The sequence below is a fragment of the Lactuca sativa genome, chromosome 8 (assembly GCF_002870075.4).
Source record: "Lactuca sativa cultivar Salinas chromosome 8, Lsat_Salinas_v11, whole genome shotgun sequence".
Classification (NCBI taxonomy): Eukaryota; Viridiplantae; Streptophyta; class Magnoliopsida; order Asterales; family Asteraceae; genus Lactuca; species Lactuca sativa.
Window position 1 is genome coordinate 170,660,336 of NC_056630.2, and position 21,505 is coordinate 170,681,840.

The window sequence follows — 21,505 nt, forward strand, 5'->3', positions numbered from 1 at the left end:
GACATAGACTAGAGGTTCTAGAGACTCTAAGGAGGGAGATGGTATATGCTAAATTCTCCAAGTGTGAGTTTTGGTTGCGTGAGGTGCAGTTTTCGGGGGATCTTGTCAATCAACAGGGTATATTGGATATCCCTAGAGATAATAAGAAAGGATCATTAGATATTCTGTAATTCTATAAAGATAGTAAATTAAGACTAATAAATATATCCTAAAAAGATAATAAGATAGGATCGTTAGATATCGTAAAAGATAGTAAGTTAGGGTTGGTAAAATACATTAGGAAAAATTTTCTCTAAAAGAAAAATGAATTTTGAATTAATACAACCAAATAAAATCCGAAAACTATTAAAACATGTGCACTCACCAACATAAAGTTGATGTTTTCAAAATTGCATGTGTTCCTAGGATGGAGTAGAGATCATGTCAAGGAAGGATTATGATCATGAAGACTTGTATTTTTTTTCATTTACATAGGTAATTATGATTGGTGCTCTGTGATTTGGGAAATATTTTTGTGGTCACCATTCAACATTTTATGCCATCGGTCGGGGAGGGTGTGACATCGACTAGAGGTTCTAGAGACTCTAAGGAGGGAGATGGTATATGCTAAATTCTCCAAGTGTGAGTTTTGGTTGCGTGAGGTGCAGTTTTCGGGGGATCTTGTCAATCAACAGGGTATATTGGATATCCCTAGAGATAATAAGAAAGGATCATTAGATATTCTGTAATTCTATAAAGATAGTAAATTAAGACTAATACATATATCCTAAAAAGATAATAAGATAGGATCGTAAGATATCGTAAAAGATAGTAAGTTAGGGTTGGTAAAATACATTAGGAAAAGTTTCTCTAAAAGAAAAATGAATTTTGAATTAATACAACCAAATAAAATCCGAAAACTATTAAAACATGTGCACTCACCAACATAAAGTTGATGTTTTCAAAATTGCATGTGTTCCTAGGATGGAGTAGAGATCATGTCAAGGAAGGATTATGATCATGAAGACTTGTATTTTTTTTCATTTACATAGGTAATTATGATTGGTGCTCTGTGATTTGGGAAATATTTTTGTGGTCACCATTCAACATTTTATGCCATCGGTCGGGGAGGGTGTGACATCGACTAGAGGTTGTAGAGACTCTAAGGAGGGAGATGGTATATGCTAAATTCTCCAAGTGTGAGTTTTGGTTGCGTGAGTTGCAGTTTTCGGGGGATCTTGTCAATCAACAGGGTATATTGGATATCCCTTGAGATAATAAGAAAGGATCATTAGATATTCTGTAATTCTATAAAGATAGTAAATTAAGACTAATAAATATATCCTAAAAAGATAATAAGATAGGATCGTTAGATATCGTAAAAGATAGTAAGTTAGGGTTGGTAAAATACATTAGGAAAAGTTTCTCTAAAAGAAAAATGAATTTTGAATTAATACAACCAAATAAAATCCGAAAACTATTAAAACATGTGCACTCACCAACATAAAGTTGATGTTTTCAAAATTGCATGTGTTCCTAGGATGGAGTAGAGATCATGTCAAGGAAGGATTATGATCATGAAGACTTGTATTTTTTTTCATTTACATAGGTAATTATGATTGGTGCTCTGTGATTTGGGAAATATTTTTGTGGTCACCATTCAACATTTTATGCCATCGGTCGGGGAGGGTGTGACATCGACTAGAGGTTCTAGAGACTCTAAGGAGGGAGATGGTATATGCTAAACTCTCCAAGTGTGAGTTTTGGTTGCGTGAGGTGCAGTTTTCGGGGGATCTTGTCAATCAACAGGGTATATTGGATATCCCTAGAGATAATAAGAAAGGATCATTAGATATTCTGTAATTCTATAAACATAGTAAATTAAGACTAATAAATATATCCTAAAAGGATAATAAGATAGGATCGTCAGATATCGTAAAAGATAGTAAGTTAGGGTTGGTAAAATACATTAGGAAAAGTTTCTCTAAAAGAAAAATGAATTTTGAATTAATACAACCAAATAAAATCCAAAAACTATTAAAACATGTGCACTCACCAACATAAAGTTGATGTTTTCAAAATTGCATGTGTTCCTAGGATGGAGTAGAGATCATGTCAAGGAAGGATTATGATCATGAAGACTTGTATTTTTTTTCATTTACATAGGTAATTATGATTGCAACTCTGTGATTTGGGAAATATTTTTGTGGTCACCATTCAACATTTTATGCCATCGGTCGGGAAGGGTGTGACATCGACTAGAGGTTCTAGAGACTCTAAGGAGAGAGATGGTATATGCTAAATTCTCCAAGTGTGAGTTTTGGTTGCGTGAGGTGCAGTTTTCGGGGGATCTTGTCAATCAACAGGGTATATTGGATATCCCTAGAGATAATAAGAAAGGATCATTAGATATTCTGTAATTCTATAAAGATAGTAAATTAAGACTAATAAATATATCCTAAAAGGATAATAAGATAGGATCGTCAGATATCGTAAAAGATAGTAAGTTAGGGTTGGTAAAATACATTAGGAAAAGTTTCTCTAAAAGAAAAATGAATTTTGAATTAATACAACCAAATAAAATCCGAAAACTATTAAAACATGTGCACTCACCAACATAAAGTTGATGTTTTCAAAATTGCATGTGTTCCTAGGATGGAGTAGAGATCATGTCAAGGAAGGATTATGATCATGAAGACTTGTATTTTTTTTCATTTACATAGGTAATTATGATTGGAGCTCTGTGATTTGGGAAATATTTTTGTGGTCACCATTCAACATTTTATGCCATCGGTCGGGGAGGGTGTGACATCGACTAGAGGTTTTAGAGACTCTAAGGAGGGAGATGGTATATGCTAAATTCTCCAAGTGTGAGTTTTGGTTGCGTGAGGTGCAGTTTTCGGGGGATCTTGTCAATCAACAGGGTATATTGGGTATCCCTAGAGATAATAAGAAAGGATCATTAGATATTCTGTAATTCTATAAAGATAGTAAATTAAGACTAATAAATATATCCTAAAAAGATAATAAGATAGGATCGTCATATATCGTAAAAGATAGTAAGTTAGGGTTGGTAAAATACATTAGGAAAAGTTTCTTTAAAAGAAAAATGAATTTTGAATTAATACAACCAAATAAAATCCGAAAACTATTAAAACATGTGCACTCACCAACATAAAGTTGATGTTTTCAAAATTGCATGTGTTCCTAGGATGGAGTAGAGATCATGTCAAGGAAGGATTATGATCATGAAGACTTGTATTTTTTTTTCATTTACATAGGTAATTATGATTGGAGCTCTGTGATTTGGGAAATATTTTTGTGGTCACCATTCAACATTTTATGCCATCGGTCGGGGAGGGTGTGACATAGACTAGAGGTTCTAGAGACTCTAAGGAGGGAGATGGTATATGCTAAATTCTCCAAGTGTGAGTTTTGGTTGCGTGAGGTGCAGTTTTCGGGGGATCCTTTCAATCAACAGGGTATATTGGATATCCCTAGAGATAATAAGAAAGGATCATTAGATATTCTGTAATTCTATAAAGATAGTAAATTAAGACTAATAAATATATCCTAAAAAGATAATAAGATAGGATCGTTAGATATCGTAAAAGATAGTAAGTTAGGGTTGGTAAAATACATTAGGAAAAGTTTCTCTAAAAGAAAAATGAATTTTGAATTAATACAACCAAATAAAATCCGAAAACTATTAAAACATGTGCACTCACCAACATAAAGTTGATGTTTTCAAAATTGCATGTGTTCCTAGGATGGAGTAGAGATCATGTCAAGGAAGGATTATGATCATGAAGACTTGTATTTTTTTCATTTACATAGGTAATTATGATTGGTGCTCTGTGATTTGGGAAATATTTTTGTGGTCACCATTCAACATTTTATGCCATCGGTCGGGGAGGGTGTGACATCGACTAGAGGTTCTAGAGACTCTAAGGAGGGAGATGGTATATGCTAAATTCTCCAAGTGTGAGTTTTGGTTGCGTGAGGTGCAGTTTTCGGGGGATCTTGTCAATCAACAGGGTATATTGGATATCCCTAGAGATAATAAGAAAGGATCATTAGATATTCTGTAATTCTATAAACATAGTAAATTAAGACTAATAAATATATCCTAAAAGGATAATAAGATAGGATCGTCGGATATCGTAAAAGATAGTAAGTTAGGGTTGGTAAAATACATTAGGAAAAGTTTCTCTAAAAGAAAAATGAATTTTGAATTAATACAACCAAATAAAATCCAAAAACTATTAAAACATGTGCACTCACCAACATAAAGTTGATGTTTTCAAAATTGCATGTGTTCCTAGGATGGAGTAGAGATCATGTCAAGGAAGGATTATGATCATGAAGACTTGTATTTTTTTCATTTACATAGGTAATTATGATTGGTGCTCTGTGATTTGGGAAATATTTTTGTGGTCACCATTCAACATTTTATGCCATCGGTCGGGGAGGGTGTGACATCGACTAGAGGTTCTAGAGACTCTAAGGAGGGAGATGGTATATGCTAAATTCTCCAAGTGTGAGTTTTGGTTGCCTGAGGTGCAGTTTTCGGGGGATCTTGTCAATCAACAGGGTATATTGGATATCCCTAGAGATAATAAGAAAGGATCATTAGATATTCTGTAATTCTATAAAGATAGTAAATTAAGACTAATAAATATATCCTAAAAGGATAATAAGATAGGATCGTCAGATATCGTAAAAGATAGTAAGTTAGGGTTGGTAAAATACATTAGGAAAAGTTTCTCTAAAAGAAAAATGAATTTTGAATTAATACAACCAAATAAAATCCGAAAACTATTAAAACATGTGCATTCACCAACATAAAGTTGATGTTTTCAAAATTGCATGTGTTCCTAGGATGGAGTAGAGATCATGTCAAGGAAGGATTATGATCATGAAGACTTGTATTTTTTTTCATTTACATAGGTAATTATGATTGGAGCTCTGTGATTTGGGAAATATTTTTGTGGTCACCATTCAACATTTTATGCCATCGGTCGGGGAGGGTGTGACATCGACTAGAGGTTCTAGAGACTCTAAGGAGGGAGATGGTATATGCTAAATTCTCCAAGTGTGAGTTTTGGTTGCGTGAGGTGCAGTTTTCGGGGGATCTTGTCAATCAACAGGGTATATTGGATATCCCTAGAGATAATAAGAAAGGATCATTAGATATTCTGTAATTCTATAAACATAGTAAATTAAGACTAATAAATATATCCTAAAAGGATAATAAGATAGGATCGTCGGATATCGTAAAAGATAGTAAGTTAGGGTTGGTAAAATACATTAGGAAAAGTTTCTCTAAAAGAAAAATGAATTTTGAATTAATACAACCAAATAAAATCCAAAAACTATTAAAACATGTGCACTCACCAACATAAAGTTGATGTTTTCAAAATTGCATGTGTTCCTAGGATGGAGTAGAGATCATGTCAAGGAAGGATTATGATCATGAAGACTTGTATTTTTTTTCATTTACATAGGTAATTATGATTGGAGCTCTGTGATTTGGGAAATATTTTTGTGGTCACCATTCAACATTTTATGCCATCGGTCGGGAAGGGTGTGACATCGACTAGAGGTTCTAGAGACTCTAAGGAGAGAGATGGTATATGCTAAATTCTCCAAGTGTGAGTTTTGGTTGCGTGAGGTGCAGTTTTCGGGGGATCTTGTCAATCAACAGGGTATATTGGATATCCCTAGAGATAATAAGAAAGGATCATTAGATATTCTGTAATTCTATAAAGATAGTAAATTAAGACTAATAAATATATCCTAAAAGGATAATAAGATAGGATCGTCAGATATCGTAAAAGATAGTAAGTTAGGGTTGGTAAAATACATTAGGAAAAGTTTCTCTAAAAGAAAAATGAATTTTGAATTAATACAACCAAATAAAATCCGAAAACTATTAAAACATGTGCACTCACCAACATAAAGTTGATGTTTTCAAAATTGCATGTGTTCCTAGGATGGAGTAGAGATCATGTCAAGGAAGGATTATGATCATGAAGACTTGTATTTTTTTTCATTTACATAGGTAATTATGATTGGAGCTCTGTGATTTGGGAAATATTTTTGTGGTCACCATTCAACATTTTATGCCATCGGTCGGGGAGGGTGTGACATCGACTAGAGGTTCTAGAGACTCTAAGGAGGGAGATGGTATATGCTAAATTCTCCAAGTGTGAGTTTTGGTTGCGTGAGGTGCAGTTTTCGGGGGATCTTGTCAATCAACAGGGTATATTGGGTATCCCTAGAGATAATAAGAAAGGATCATTAGATATTCTGTAATTCTATAAAGATAGTAAATTAAGACTAATAAATATATCCTAAAAAGATAATAAGATAGGATCGTCAGATATCGTAAAAGATAGTAAGTTAGGGTTGGTAAAATACATTAGGAAAAGTTTCTCTAAAAGAAAAATGAATTTTGAATTAATACAACCAAATAAAATCCGAAAACTATTAAAACATGTGCACTCACCAACATAAAGTTGATGTTTTCAAAATTGCATGTGTTCCTAGGATGGAGTAGAGATCATGTCAAGGAAGGATTATGATCATGAAGACTTGTATTTTTTTTCATTTACATAGGTAATTATGATTGGTGCTCTGTGATTTGGGAAATATTTTTGTGGTCACCATTCAACATTTTATGCCATCGGTCGGGGAGGGTGTGACATCGACTAGAGGTTCTAGAGACTCTAAGGAGGGAGATGGTATATGCTAAATTCTCCAAGTGTGAGTTTTGGTTGCGTGAGGTGTAGTTTTCGGGGGATCTTGTCAATCAACAGGGTATATTGGATATCCCTAGAGATAATAAGAAAGGATCATTAGATATTCTGTAATTCTAGAAAGATAGTAAATTAAGACTAATAAATATATCCTAAAAAGATAATAAGATAGGATCGTTAGATATCGTAAAAGATAGTAAGTTAGGGTTGGTAAAATACATTAGGAAAAGTTTCTCTAAAAGAAAAATGAATTTTGAATTAATACAACCAAATAAAATCCGAAAACTATTAAAACATGTGCACTCACCAACATAAAGTTGATGTTTTCAAAATTGCATGTGTTCCTAGGATGGAGTAGAGATCATGTCAAGGAAGGATTATGATCATGAAGACTTGTATTTTTTTTTCATTTACATAGGTAATTATGATTGGAGCTCTGTGATTTGGGAAATATTTTTGTGGTCACCATTCAACATTTTATGCCATCGGTCGGGGAGGGTGTGACATAGACTAGAGGTTCTAGAGACTCTAAGGAGGGAGATGGTATATGCTAAATTCTCCAAGTGTGAGTTTTGGTTGCGTGAGGTGCAGTTTTCGGGGGATCCTTTCAATCAACAGGGTATATTGGATATCCCTAGAGATAATAAGAAAGGATCATTAGATATTCTGTAATTCTATAAAGATAGTAAATTAAGACTAATAAATATATCCTAAAAAGATAATAAGATAGGATCGTTAGATATCGTAAAAGATAGTAAGTTAGGGTTGGTAAAATACATTAGGAAAAGTTTCTCTAAAAGAAAAATGAATTTTGAATTAATACAACCAAATAAAATCCGAAAACTATTAAAACATGTGCACTCACCAACATAAAGTTGATGTTTTCAAAATTGCATGTGTTCCTAGGATGGAGTAGAGATCATGTCAAGGAAGGATTATGATCATGAAGACTTGTATTTTTTTCATTTACATAGGTAATTATGATTGGTGCTCTGTGATTTGGGAAATATTTTTGTGGTCACCATTCAACATTTTATGCCATCGGTCGGGGAGGGTGTGACATCGACTAGAGGTTCTAGAGACTCTAAGGAGGGAGATGGTATATGCTAAATTCTCCAAGTGTGAGTTTTGGTTGCGTGAGGTGCAGTTTTCGGGGGATCTTGTCAATCAACAGGGTATATTGGATATCCCTAGAGATAATAAGAAAGGATCATTAGATATTCTGTAATTCTATAAACATAGTAAATTAAGACTAATAAATATATCCTAAAAGGATAATAAGATAGGATCGTCGGATATCGTAAAAGATAGTAAGTTAGGGTTGGTAAAATACATTAGGAAAAGTTTCTCTAAAAGAAAAATGAATTTTGAATTAATACAACCAAATAAAATCCAAAAACTATTAAAACATGTGCACTCACCAACATAAAGTTGATGTTTTCAAAATTGCATGTGTTCCTAGGATGGAGTAGAGATCATGTCAAGGAAGGATTATGATCATGAAGACTTGTATTTTTTTTCATTTACATAGGTAATTATGATTGGAGCTCTGTGATTTGGGAAATATTTTTGTGGTCACCATTCAACATTTTATGCCATCGGTCGGGAAGGGTGTGACATCGACTAGAGGTTCTAGAGACTCTAAGGAGAGAGATGGTATATGCTAAATTCTCCAAGTGTGAGTTTTGGTTGCGTGAGGTGCAGTTTTCGGGGGATCTTGTCAATCAACAGGGTATATTGGATATCCCTAGAGATAATAAGAAAGGATCATTAGATATTCTGTAATTCTATAAAGATAGTAAATTAAGACTAATAAATATATCCTAAAAGGATAATAAGATAGGATCGTCAGATATCGTAAAAGATAGTAAGTTAGGGTTGGTAAAATACATTAGGAAAAGTTTCTCTAAAAGAAAAATGAATTTTGAATTAATACAACCAAATAAAATCCGAAAACTATTAAAACATGTGCACTCACCAACATAAAGTTGATGTTTTCAAAATTGCATGTGTTCCTAGGATGGAGTAGAGATCATGTCAAGGAAGGATTATGATCATGAAGACTTGTATTTTTTTTCATTTACATAGGTAATTATGATTGGAGCTCTGTGATTTGGGAAATATTTTTGTGGTCACCATTCAACATTTTATGCCATCGGTCGGGGAGGGTGTGACATCGACTAGAGGTTCTAGAGACTCTAAGGAGGGAGATGGTATATGCTAAATTCTCCAAGTGTGAGTTTTGGTTGCGTGAGGTGCAGTTTTCGGGGGATCTTGTCAATCAACAGGGTATATTGGGTATCCCTAGAGATAATAAGAAAGGATCATTAGATATTCTGTAATTCTATAAAGATAGTAAATTAAGACTAATAAATATATCCTAAAAAGATAATAAGATAGGATCGTCAGATATCGTAAAAGATAGTAAGTTAGGGTTGGTAAAATACATTAGGAAAAGTTTCTCTAAAAGAAAAATGAATTTTGAATTAATACAACCAAATAAAATCCGAAAACTATTAAAACATGTGCACTCACCAACATAAAGTTGATGTTTTCAAAATTGCATGTGTTCCTAGGATGGAGTAGAGATCATGTCAAGGAAGGATTATGATCATGAAGACTTGTATTTTTTTTCATTTACATAGGTAATTATGATTGGTGCTCTGTGATTTGGGAAATATTTTTGTGGTCACCATTCAACATTTTATGCCATCGGTCGGGGAGGGTGTGACATCGACTAGAGGTTCTAGAGACTCTAAGGAGGGAGATGGTATATGCTAAATTCTCCAAGTGTGAGTTTTGGTTGCGTGAGGTGTAGTTTTCGGGGGATCTTGTCAATCAACAGGGTATATTGGATATCCCTAGAGATAATAAGAAAGGATCATTAGATATTCTGTAATTCTATAAAGATAGTAAATTAAGACTAATAAATATATCCTAAAAAGATAATAAGATAGGATCGTTAGATATCGTAAAAGATAGTAAGTTAGGGTTGGTAAAATACATTAGGAAAAGTTTCTCTAAAAGAAAAATGAATTTTGAATTAATACAACCAAATAAAATCCGAAAACTATTAAAACATGTGCACTCACCAACATAAAGTTGATGTTTTCAAAATTGCATGTGTTCCTAGGATGGAGTAGAGATCATGTCAAGGAAGGATTATGATCATGAAGACTTGTATTTTTTTTTCATTTACATAGGTAATTATGATTGGAGCTCTGTGATTTGGGAAATATTTTTGTGGTCACCATTCAACATTTTATGCCATCGGTCGGGGAGGGTGTGACATAGACTAGAGGTTCTAGAGACTCTAAGGAGGGAGATGGTATATGCTAAATTCTCCAAGTGTGAGTTTTGGTTGCGTGAGGTGCAGTTTTCGGGGGATCCTTTCAATCAACAGGGTATATTGGATATCCCTAGAGATAATAAGAAAGGATCATTAGATATTCTGTAATTCTATAAAGATAGTAAATTAAGACTAATAAATATATCCTAAAAAGATAATAAGATAGGATCGTTAGATATCGTAAAAGATAGTAAGTTAGGGTTGGTAAAATACATTAGGAAAAGTTTCTCTAAAAGAAAAATGAATTTTGAATTAATACAACCAAATAAAATCCGAAAACTATTAAAACATGTGCACTCACCAACATAAAGTTGATGTTTTCAAAATTGCATGTGTTCCTAGGATGGAGTAGAGATCATGTCAAGGAAGGATTATGATCATGAAGACTTGTATTTTTTTCATTTACATAGGTAATTATGATTGGTGCTCTGTGATTTGGGAAATATTTTTGTGGTCACCATTCAACATTTTATGCCATCGGTCGGGGAGGGTGTGACATCGACTAGAGGTTCTAGAGACTCTAAGGAGGGAGATGGTATATGCTAAATTCTCCAAGTGTGAGTTTTGGTTGCGTGAGGTGCAGTTTTCGGGGGATCTTGTCAATCAACAGGGTATATTGGATATCCCTAGAGATAATAAGAAATGATCATTAGATATTCTGTAATTCTATAAAGATAGTAAATTAAGACTAATAAATATATCCTCAAAAGATAATAAGATAGGATCGTTAGATATCGTAAAAGATAGTAAGTTAGGGTTGGTAAAATGCATTAGGAAAAGTTTCTCTAAAAGAAAAATGAATTTTGAATTAATACAACCAAATAAAATCCGAAAACTATTAAAACATGTGCACTCACCAACATAAAGTTGATGTTTTCAAAATTGCATGTGTTCCTAGGATGGAGTAGAGATCATGTCAAGGAAGGATTATGATCATGAAGACTTGTATTTTTTTTTCATTTACATAGGTAATTATGATTGGAGCTCTGTGATTTGGGAAATATTTTTGTGGTCACCATTCAACATTTTATGCCATCGGTCGGGGAGGGTGTGACATCGACTAGAGGTTCTAGAGACTCTAAGGAGGGAGATGGTATATGCTAAATTCTCCAAGTGTGAGTTTTGGTTGTGTGAGGTGCAGTTTTCGGGGGATCCTTTCAATCAACAGGGTATATTGGATATCCCTAGAGATAATAAGAAAGGATCATTAGATATTCTGTAATTCTATAAAGATAGTAAATTAAGACTAATAAATATATCCTAAAAAGATAATAAGATAGGATCGTTAGATATCGTAAAAGATAGTAAGTTAGGGTTGGTAAAATACATTAGGAAAAGTTTCTCTAAAAGAAAAATGAATTTTGAATTAATACAACCAAATAAAATCCGAAAACTATTAAAACATGTGCACTCACCAACATAAAGTTGATGTTTTCAAAATTGCATGTGTTCCTAGGATGGAGTAGAGATCATGTCAAGGAAGGATTATGATCATGAAGACTTGTATTTTTTTTCATTTACATAGGTAATTATGATTGGAGCTCTGTGATTTGGGAAATATTTTTGTGGTCACCATTCAACATTTTATGCCATCGGTCGGGAAGGGTGTGACATCGACTAGAGGTTCTAGAGACTCTAAGGAGAGAGATGGTATATGCTAAATTCTCCAAGTGTGAGTTTTGGTTGCGTGAGGTGCAGTTTTCGGGGGATCTTGTCAATCAACAGGGTATATTGGGTATCCCTAGAGATAATAAGAAAGGATCATTAGATATTCTGTAATTCTATAAAGATAGTAAATTAAGACTAATAAATATATCCTAAAAAGATAATAAGATAGGATCGTCAGATATCGTAAAAGATAGTAAGTTAGGGTTGGTAAAATACATTAGGAAAAGTTTCTCTAAAAGAAAAATGAATTTTGAATTAATACAACCAAATAAAATCCGAAAACTATTAAAACATGTGCACTCACCAACATAAAGTTGATGTTTTCAAAATTGCATGTGTTCCTAGGATGGAGTAGAGATCATGTCAAGGAAGGATTATGATCATGAAGACTTGTATTTTTTTTCATTTACATAGGTAATTATGATTGGAGCTCTGTGATTTGGGAAATATTTTTGTGGTCACCATTCAACATTTTATGCCATCGGTCGGGGAGGGTGTGACATCGACTAGAGGTTCTAGAGACTCTAAGGAGGGAGATGGTATATGCTAAATTCTCCAAGTGTGAGTTTTGGTTGCGTGAGGTGCAGTTTTCGGGGGATCTTGTCAATCAACAGGGTATATTGGATATCCCTAGAGATAATAAGAAAGGATCATTAGATATTCTGTAATTCTATAAACATAGTAAATTAAGACTAATAAATATATCCTAAAAGGATAATAAGATAGGATCGTCGGATATCGTAAAAGATAGTAAGTTAGGGTTGGTAAAATACATTAGGAAAAGTTTCTCTAAAAGAAAAATGAATTTTGAATTAATACAACCAAATAAAATCCGAAAACTATTAAAACATGTGCACTCACCAACATAAAGTTGATGTTTTCAAAATTGCATGTGTTCCTAGGATGGAGTAGAGATCATGTCAAGGAAGGATTATGATCATGAAGACTTGTATTTTTTTTCATTTACATAGGTAATTATGATTGGAGCTCTGTGATTTGGGAAATATTTTTGTGGTCACCATTCAACATTTTATGCCATCGGTCGGGGAGGGTGTGACATCGACTAGAGGTTCTAGAGACTCTAAGGAGGGAGATGGTATATGCTAAATTCTCCAAGTGTGAGTTTTGGTTGCGTGAGGTGCAGTTTTCGGGGGATATTGTCAATCAACAGGGTATATTGGATATCCCTAGAGATAATAAGAAAGGATCATTAGATATTCTGTAATTCTATAAAGATAGTAAATTAAGACTAATAAATATATCCTAAAAAGATAATAAGATAGGATCGTTAGATATCGTAAAAGATAGTAAGTTAGGGTTGGTAAAATACATTAGGAAAAGTTTCTCTAAAAGAAAAATGAATTTTGAATTAATACAACCAAATAAAATCCGAAAACTATTAAAACATGTGCACTCACCAACATAAAGTTGATGTTTTCAAAATTGCATGTGTTCCTAGGATGGAGTAGAGATCATGTCAAGGAAGGATTATGATCATGAAGACTTGTATTTTTTTCATTTACATAGGTAATTATGATTGGTGCTCTGTGATTTGGGAAATATTTTTGTGGTCACCATTCAACATTTTATGCCATCGGTCGGGGAGGGTGTGACATCGACTAGAGGTTCTAGAGACTCTAAGGAGGGAGATGGTATATGCTAAATTCTCCAAGTGTGAGTTTTGGTTGCGTGAGGTGCAGTTTTCGGGGGATCTTGTCAATCAACAGGGTATATTGGATATCCCTAGAGATAATAAGAAATGATCATTAGATATTCTGTAATTCTATAAAGATAGTAAATTAAGACTAATAAATATATCCTCAAAAGATAATAAGATAGGATCGTTAGATATCGTAAAAGATAGTAAGTTAGGGTTGGTAAAATGCATTAGGAAAAGTTTCTCTAAAAGAAAAATGAATTTTGAATTAATACAACCAAATAAAATCCGAAAACTATTAAAACATGTGCACTCACCAACATAAAGTTGATGTTTTCAAAATTGCATGTGTTCCTAGGATGGAGTAGAGATCATGTCAAGGAAGGATTATGATCATGAAGACTTGTATTTTTTTTTCATTTACATAGGTAATTATGATTGGAGCTCTGTGATTTGGGAAATATTTTTGTGGTCACCATTCAACATTTTATGCCATCGGTCGGGGAGGGTGTGACATCGACTAGAGGTTCTAGAGACTCTAAGGAGGGAGATGGTATATGCTAAATTCTCCAAGTGTGAGTTTTGGTTGTGTGAGGTGCAGTTTTCGGGGGATCCTTTCAATCAACAGGGTATATTGGATATCCCTAGAGATAATAAGAAAGGATCATTAGATATTCTGTAATTCTATAAAGATAGTAAATTAAGACTAATAAATATATCCTAAAAAGATAATAAGATAGGATCGTTAGATATCGTAAAAGATAGTAAGTTAGGGTTGGTAAAATACATTAGGAAAAGTTTCTCTAAAAGAAAAATGAATTTTGAATTAATACAACCAAATAAAATCCGAAAACTATTAAAACATGTGCACTCACCAACATAAAGTTGATGTTTTCAAAATTGCATGTGTTCCTAGGATGGAGTAGAGATCATGTCAAGGAAGGATTATGATCATGAAGACTTGTATTTTTTTTCATTTACATAGGTAATTATGATTGGAGCTCTGTGATTTGGGAAATATTTTTGTGGTCACCATTCAACATTTTATGCCATCGGTCGGGAAGGGTGTGACATCGACTAGAGGTTCTAGAGACTCTAAGGAGAGAGATGGTATATGCTAAATTCTCCAAGTGTGAGTTTTGGTTGCGTGAGGTGCAGTTTTCGGGGGATCTTGTCAATCAACAGGGTATATTGGGTATCCCTAGAGATAATAAGAAAGGATCATTAGATATTCTGTAATTCTATAAAGATAGTAAATTAAGACTAATAAATATATCCTAAAAAGATAATAAGATAGGATCGTCAGATATCGTAAAAGATAGTAAGTTAGGGTTGGTAAAATACATTAGGAAAAGTTTCTCTAAAAGAAAAATGAATTTTGAATTAATACAACCAAATAAAATCCGAAAACTATTAAAACATGTGCACTCACCAACATAAAGTTGATGTTTTCAAAATTGCATGTGTTCCTAGGATGGAGTAGAGATCATGTCAAGGAAGGATTATGATCATGAAGACTTGTATTTTTTTTCATTTACATAGGTAATTATGATTGGAGCTCTGTGATTTGGGAAATATTTTTGTGGTCACCATTCAACATTTTATGCCATCGGTCGGGGAGGGTGTGACATCGACTAGAGGTTCTAGAGACTCTAAGGAGGGAGATGGTATATGCTAAATTCTCCAAGTGTGAGTTTTGGTTGCGTGAGGTGCAGTTTTCGGGGGATCTTGTCAATCAACAGGGTATATTGGATATCCCTAGAGATAATAAGAAAGGATCATTAGATATTCTGTAATTCTATAAACATAGTAAATTAAGACTAATAAATATATCCTAAAAGGATAATAAGATAGGATCGTCGGATATCGTAAAAGATAGTAAGTTAGGGTTGGTAAAATACATTAGGAAAAGTTTCTCTAAAAGAAAAATGAATTTTGAATTAATACAACCAAATAAAATCCGAAAACTATTAAAACATGTGCACTCACCAACATAAAGTTGATGTTTTCAAAATTGCATGTGTTCCTAGGATGGAGTAGAGATCATGTCAAGGAAGGATTATGATCATGAAGACTTGTATTTTTTTTCATTTACATAGGTAATTATGATTGGAGCTCTGTGATTTGGGAAATATTTTTGTGGTCACCATTCAACATTTTATGCCATCGGTCGGGGAGGGTGTGACATCGACTAGAGGTTCTAGAGACTCTAAGGAGGGAGATGGTATATGCTAAATTCTCCAAGTGTGAGTTTTGGTTGCGTGAGGTGCAGTTTTCGGGGGATATTGTCAATCAACAGGGTATATTGGATATCCCTAGAGATAATAAGAAAGGATCATTAGATATTCTGTAATTCTATAAAGATAGTAAATTAAGACTAATAAATATATCCTAAAAAGATAATAAGATAGGATCGTTAGATATCGTAAAAGATAGTAAGTTAGGGTTGGTAAAATACATTAGGAAAAGTTTCTCTAAAAGAAAAATGAATTTTGAATTAATACAACCAAATAAAATCCGAAAACTATTAAAACATGTGCACTCACCAACATAAAGTTGATGTTTTCAAAATTGCATGTGTTCCTAGGATGGAGTAGAGATCATGTCAAGGAAGGATTATGATCATGAAGACTTGTATTTTTTTTTCATTTACATAGGTAATTATGATTGGAGCTCTGTGATTTGGGAAATATTTTTGTGGTCACCATTCAACATTTTATGCCATCGGTCGGGGAGGGTGTGACATAGACTAGAGGTTCTAGAGACTCTAAGGAGGGAGATGGTATATGCTAAATTCTCCAAGTGTGAGTTTTGGTTGCGTGAGGTGCAGTTTTCGGGGGATCCTTTCAATCAACAGGGTATATTGGATATCCCTAGAGATAATAAGAAAGGATCATTAGATATTCTGTAATTCTATAAAGATAGTAAATTAAGACTAATAAATATATCCTAAAAAGATAATAAGATAGGATCGTTAGATATCGTAAAAGATAGTAAGTTAGGGTTGGTAAAATACATTAGGAAAAGTTTCTCTAAAAGAAAAATGAATTTTGAATTAATACAACCAAATAAAATCCGAAAACTATTAAAACATGTGCACTCACCAACATAAAGTTGATGTTTTCAAAATTGCATGTGTTCCTAGGATGGAGTAGAGATCATGTCAAGGAAGGATTATGATCATGAAGACTTGTATTTTTTTCATTTACATAGGTAATTATGATTGGTGCTCTGTGATTTGGGAAATATTTTTGTGGTCACCATTCAACATTTTATGCCATCGGTCGGGGAGGGTGTGACATCGACTAGAGGTTCTAGAGACTCTAAGGAGGGAGATGGTATATGCTAAATTCTCCAAGTGTGAGTTTTGGTTGCGTGAGGTGCAGTTTTCGGGGGATCTTGTCAATCAACAGGGTATATTGGATATCCCTAGAGATAATAAGAAAGGATCATTAGATATTCTGTAATTCTATAAAGATAGTAAATTAAGACTAATAAATATATCCTAAAAGGATAATAAGATAGGATCGTCAGATATCGTAAAAGATAGTAAGTTAGGGTTGGTAAAATACATTAGGAAAAGTTTCTCTAAAAGAAAAATGAATTTTGAATTAATACAACCAAATAAAATCCGAAAACTATTAAAACATGTGCACTCACCAACATAAAGTTGATGTTTTCAAAATTGCATGTGTTCCTAGGATGGAGTAGAGATCATGTCAAGGAAGGATTATGATCATGAAGACTTGTATTTTTTTTTCATTTACATAGGTAATTATGATTGGAGCTCTGTGATTTGGGAAATATTTTTGTGGTCACCATTCAACATTTTATGCCATCGGTCGGGGAGGGTGTGACATCGACTAGAGGTTCTAGAGACTCTAAGGAGGGAGATGGTATATGCTAAATTCTCCAAGTGTGAGTTTTGGTTGCGTGAGGTGCAGTTTTCGGGGGATCTTGTCAATCAACAGGGTATATTGGATATCCCTAGAGATAATAAGAAAGGATCATTAGATATTCTGTAATTCTATAAACATAGTAAATTAAGACTAATAAATATATCCTAAAAGGATAATAAGATAGGATCGTCGGATATCGTAAAAGATAGTAAGTTAGGGTTGGTAAAATACATTAGGAAAAGTTTCTCTAAAAGAAAAATGAATTTTGAATTAATACAACCAAATAAAATCCGAAAACTATTAAAACATGTGCACTCACCAACATAAAGTTGATGTTTTCAAAATTGCATGTGTTCCTAGGATGGAGTAGAGATCATGTCAAGGAAGGATTATGATCATGAAGACTTGTATTTTTTTTCATTTACATAGGTAATTATGATTGGAGCTCTGTGATTTGGGAAATATTTTTGTGGTCACCATTCAACATTTTATGCCATCGGTCGGGAAGGGTGTGACATCGACTAGAGGTTCTAGAGACTCTAAGGAGAGAGATGGTATATGCTAAATTCTCCAAGTGTGAGTTTTGGTTGCGTGAGGTGCAGTTTTCGGGGGATCTTGTCAATCAACAGGGTATATTGGATATCCCTAGAGATAATAAGAAAGGATCATTAGATATTCTGTAATTCTATAAAGATAGTAAATTAAGACTAATAAATATATCCTAAAAGGATAATAAGATAGGATCGTCAGATATCGTAAAAGATAGTAAGTTAGGGTTGGTAAAATACATTAGGAAAAGTTTCTCTAAAAGAAAAATGAATTTTGAATTAATACAACCAAATAAAATCCGAAAACTATTAAAACATATGCACTCACCAACATAAAGTTGATGTTTTCAAAATTGCATGTGTTCCTAGGATGGAGTAGAGATCATGTCAAGGAAGGATTATGATCATGAAGACTTGTATTTTTTTTCATTTACATAGGTAATTATGATTGGTGCTCTGTGATTTGGGAAATATTTTTGTGTTCACCATTCAACATTTTATGCCATCGGTCGGGGAGGGTGTGACATCGACTAGAGGTTCTAGAGACTCTAAGGAGGGAGATGGTATATGCTAAATTCTCCAAGTGTGAGTTTTGGTTGCGTGAGGTGCAGTTTTCGGGGGATCTTGTCAATCAACAGGGTATATTGGATATCCCTAGAGATAATAAGAAAGGATCATTAGATATTCTGTAATTCTATAAAGATAGTAAATTAAGACTAATAAATATATCCTAAAAAGATAATAAGATAGGATCGTTAGATATCGTAAAAGATAGTAAGTTAGGGTTGGTAAAATACATTAGGAAAAGTTTCTCTAAAAGAAAAATGAATTTTGAATTAATACAACCAAATAAAATCCGAAAACTATTAAAACATGTGCACTCACCAACATAAAGTTGATGTTTTCAAAATTGCATGTGTTCCTAGGATGGAGTAGAGATCATGTCAAGGAAGGATTATGATCATGAAGACTTGTATTTTTTTTCATTTACATAGGTAATTATGATTGGTGCTCTGTGATTTGGGAAATATTTTTGTGTTCACCATTCAACATTTTATGCCATCGGTCGGGGAGGGTGTGACATCGACTAGAGGTTCTAGAGACTCTAAGGAGGGAGATGGTATATGCAAAATTCTGCAAGTGTGAGTTTTGGTTGCGTGAGGTGCAGTTTTCGGGGGATCTTGTCAATCAACAGGGTATATTGGATATCCCTTGAGATAATAAGAAAGGATCATTAGATATTCTGTAATTCTATAAAGATAGTAAATTAAGACTAATAAATATATCCTAAAAAGATAATAAGATAGGATCGTCAGATATCGTAAAAGATAGTAAGTTAGGGTTGGTAAAATACATTAGGAAAAGTTTCTCTAAAAGAAAAATGAATTTTGAATTAATACAACCAAATAAAATCCAAAAACTATTAAAACATGTGCACTCACCAACATAAAGTTGATGTTTTCAAAATTGCATGTGTTCCTAGGATGGAGTAGAGATCATGTCAAGGAAGGATTATGATCATGAAGACTTGTATTTTTTTTCATTTACATAGGTAATTATGATTGGTGCTCTGTGATTTGGGAAATATTTTTGTGGTCACCATTCAACATTTTATGCCATCGGTCGGGGAGGGTGTGACATCGACTAGAGGTTCTAGAGACACTAAGGAGGGAGATGGTATATGCTAAATTCTCCAAGTGTGAGTTTTGGTTGCGTGAGGTGCAGTTTTCGGGGGATCTTGTCAATCAACAGGGTATATTGGATATCCCTAGAGATAATAAGAAAGGATCATTAGATATTCTGTAATTCTATAAAGATAGTAAATTAAGACTAATAAATATATCCTAAAAGGATAATAAGATAGGATCGTTAGATATCGTAAAAGATAGTAAGTTAGGGTTGGTAAAATACATTAGGAAAAGTTTCTCTAAAAGAAAAATGAATTTTGAATTAATACAACCAAATAAAATCCGAAAACTATTAAAACATGTGCACTCACCAACATAAAGTTGATGTTTTCAAAATTGCATGTGTTCCTAGGATGGAGTAGAGATCATGTCAAGGAAGGATTATGATCATGAAGACTTGTATTTTTTTTTCATTTACATAGGTAATTATGATTGGAGCTCTGTGATTTGGGAAATATTTTTGTGGTCACCATTCAACATTTTATGCCATCGGTCGGGGAGGGTGTGACATCGACTAGAGGTTCTAGAGACTCTAAGGAGGGAGATGGTATATGCTAAATTCTCCAAGTGTGAGTTTTGGTGCGTGAGGTGCAGTTTTCGGGGGATCTTGTCAATCAACAGGGTATATTGGATATCCCTAGAGATAATAAGAAAGGATCATTAGATATTCTGTAATTCTATAAAGATAGTAAATTAAGACTAATAAATGTATCCTAAAAGGATAATAAGATAGGATCGTTAGATATCGTAAAAGATAGTAAGTTAGGGTTGGTAAAATACATTAGGAAAAGTTTCTCTAAAAGAAAAATGAATTTTGAATTAATACAACCAAATAAAATCCGAAAACTATTAAAACATGTGCACTCACCAACATAAAGTTGATGTTTTCAAAATTGCATGTGTTCCTAGGATGGAGTAGAGATCATGTCAAGGAAGGATTATGATCATGAAGACTTGTATTTTTTTTTCATTTACATAGGTAATTATGATTGGAGCTCTGTGATTTGGGAAATATTTTTGTGGTCACCATTCAACATTTTATGCCATCGGTCGGGGAGGGTGTGACATCGACTAGAGGTTCTAGAGACTCTAAGGAGGGAGATGGTATATGCTAAATTCTCCAAGTGTGAGTTTTGGTGCGTGAGGTGCAGTTTTCGGGGGATCTTGTCAATCAACAGGGTATATTGGATATCCCTAGAGATAATAAGAAAGGATCATTAGATATTCTGTAATTCTATAAAGATAGTAAATTAAGAGTAATAAATATATCCTAAAAAGATAATAAGATAGGATCGTTAGATATCGTAAAAGATAGTAAGTTAGGGTTGGTAAAATACATTAGGAAAAGTTTCTCTAAAAGAAAAATGAATTTTGAATTAATACAACCAAATAAAATCCGAAAACTATTAAAACATGTGCACTCACCAACATAAAGTTGATGTTTTCAAAATTGCATGTATTCCTAGGATGGAGTAGAGATCATGTCAAGGAAGGATTATGATCATGAAGACTTGTATTTTTTTTCATTTACATAGGTAATTATGATTGGTGCTCTGTGATTTGGGAAATATTTTTGTGGTCACCATTCAACATTTTATGCCATCGGTCGGGGAGGGTGTGACATCGACTAGAGGTTCTAGAGACTCTAAGGAGGGAGATGGTATATGCTAAATTCTCCAAGTGTGAGTTTTGGTTGCGTGAGGTGCAGTTTTCGGGGGATCTTGTCAATCAACAGGGTATATTGGATATCCCTAGAGATAATAAGAAAGGATCATTAGATATTCTGTAATTCTATAAAGATAGTAAATTAAGACTAATAAATGTATCCTAAAAGGATAATAAGATAGGATCGTTAGATATCGTAAAAGATAGTAAGTTAGGGTTGGTAAAATACATTAGGAAAAGTTTCTCTAAAAGAAAAATGAATTTTGAATTAATACAACCAAATAAAATCCG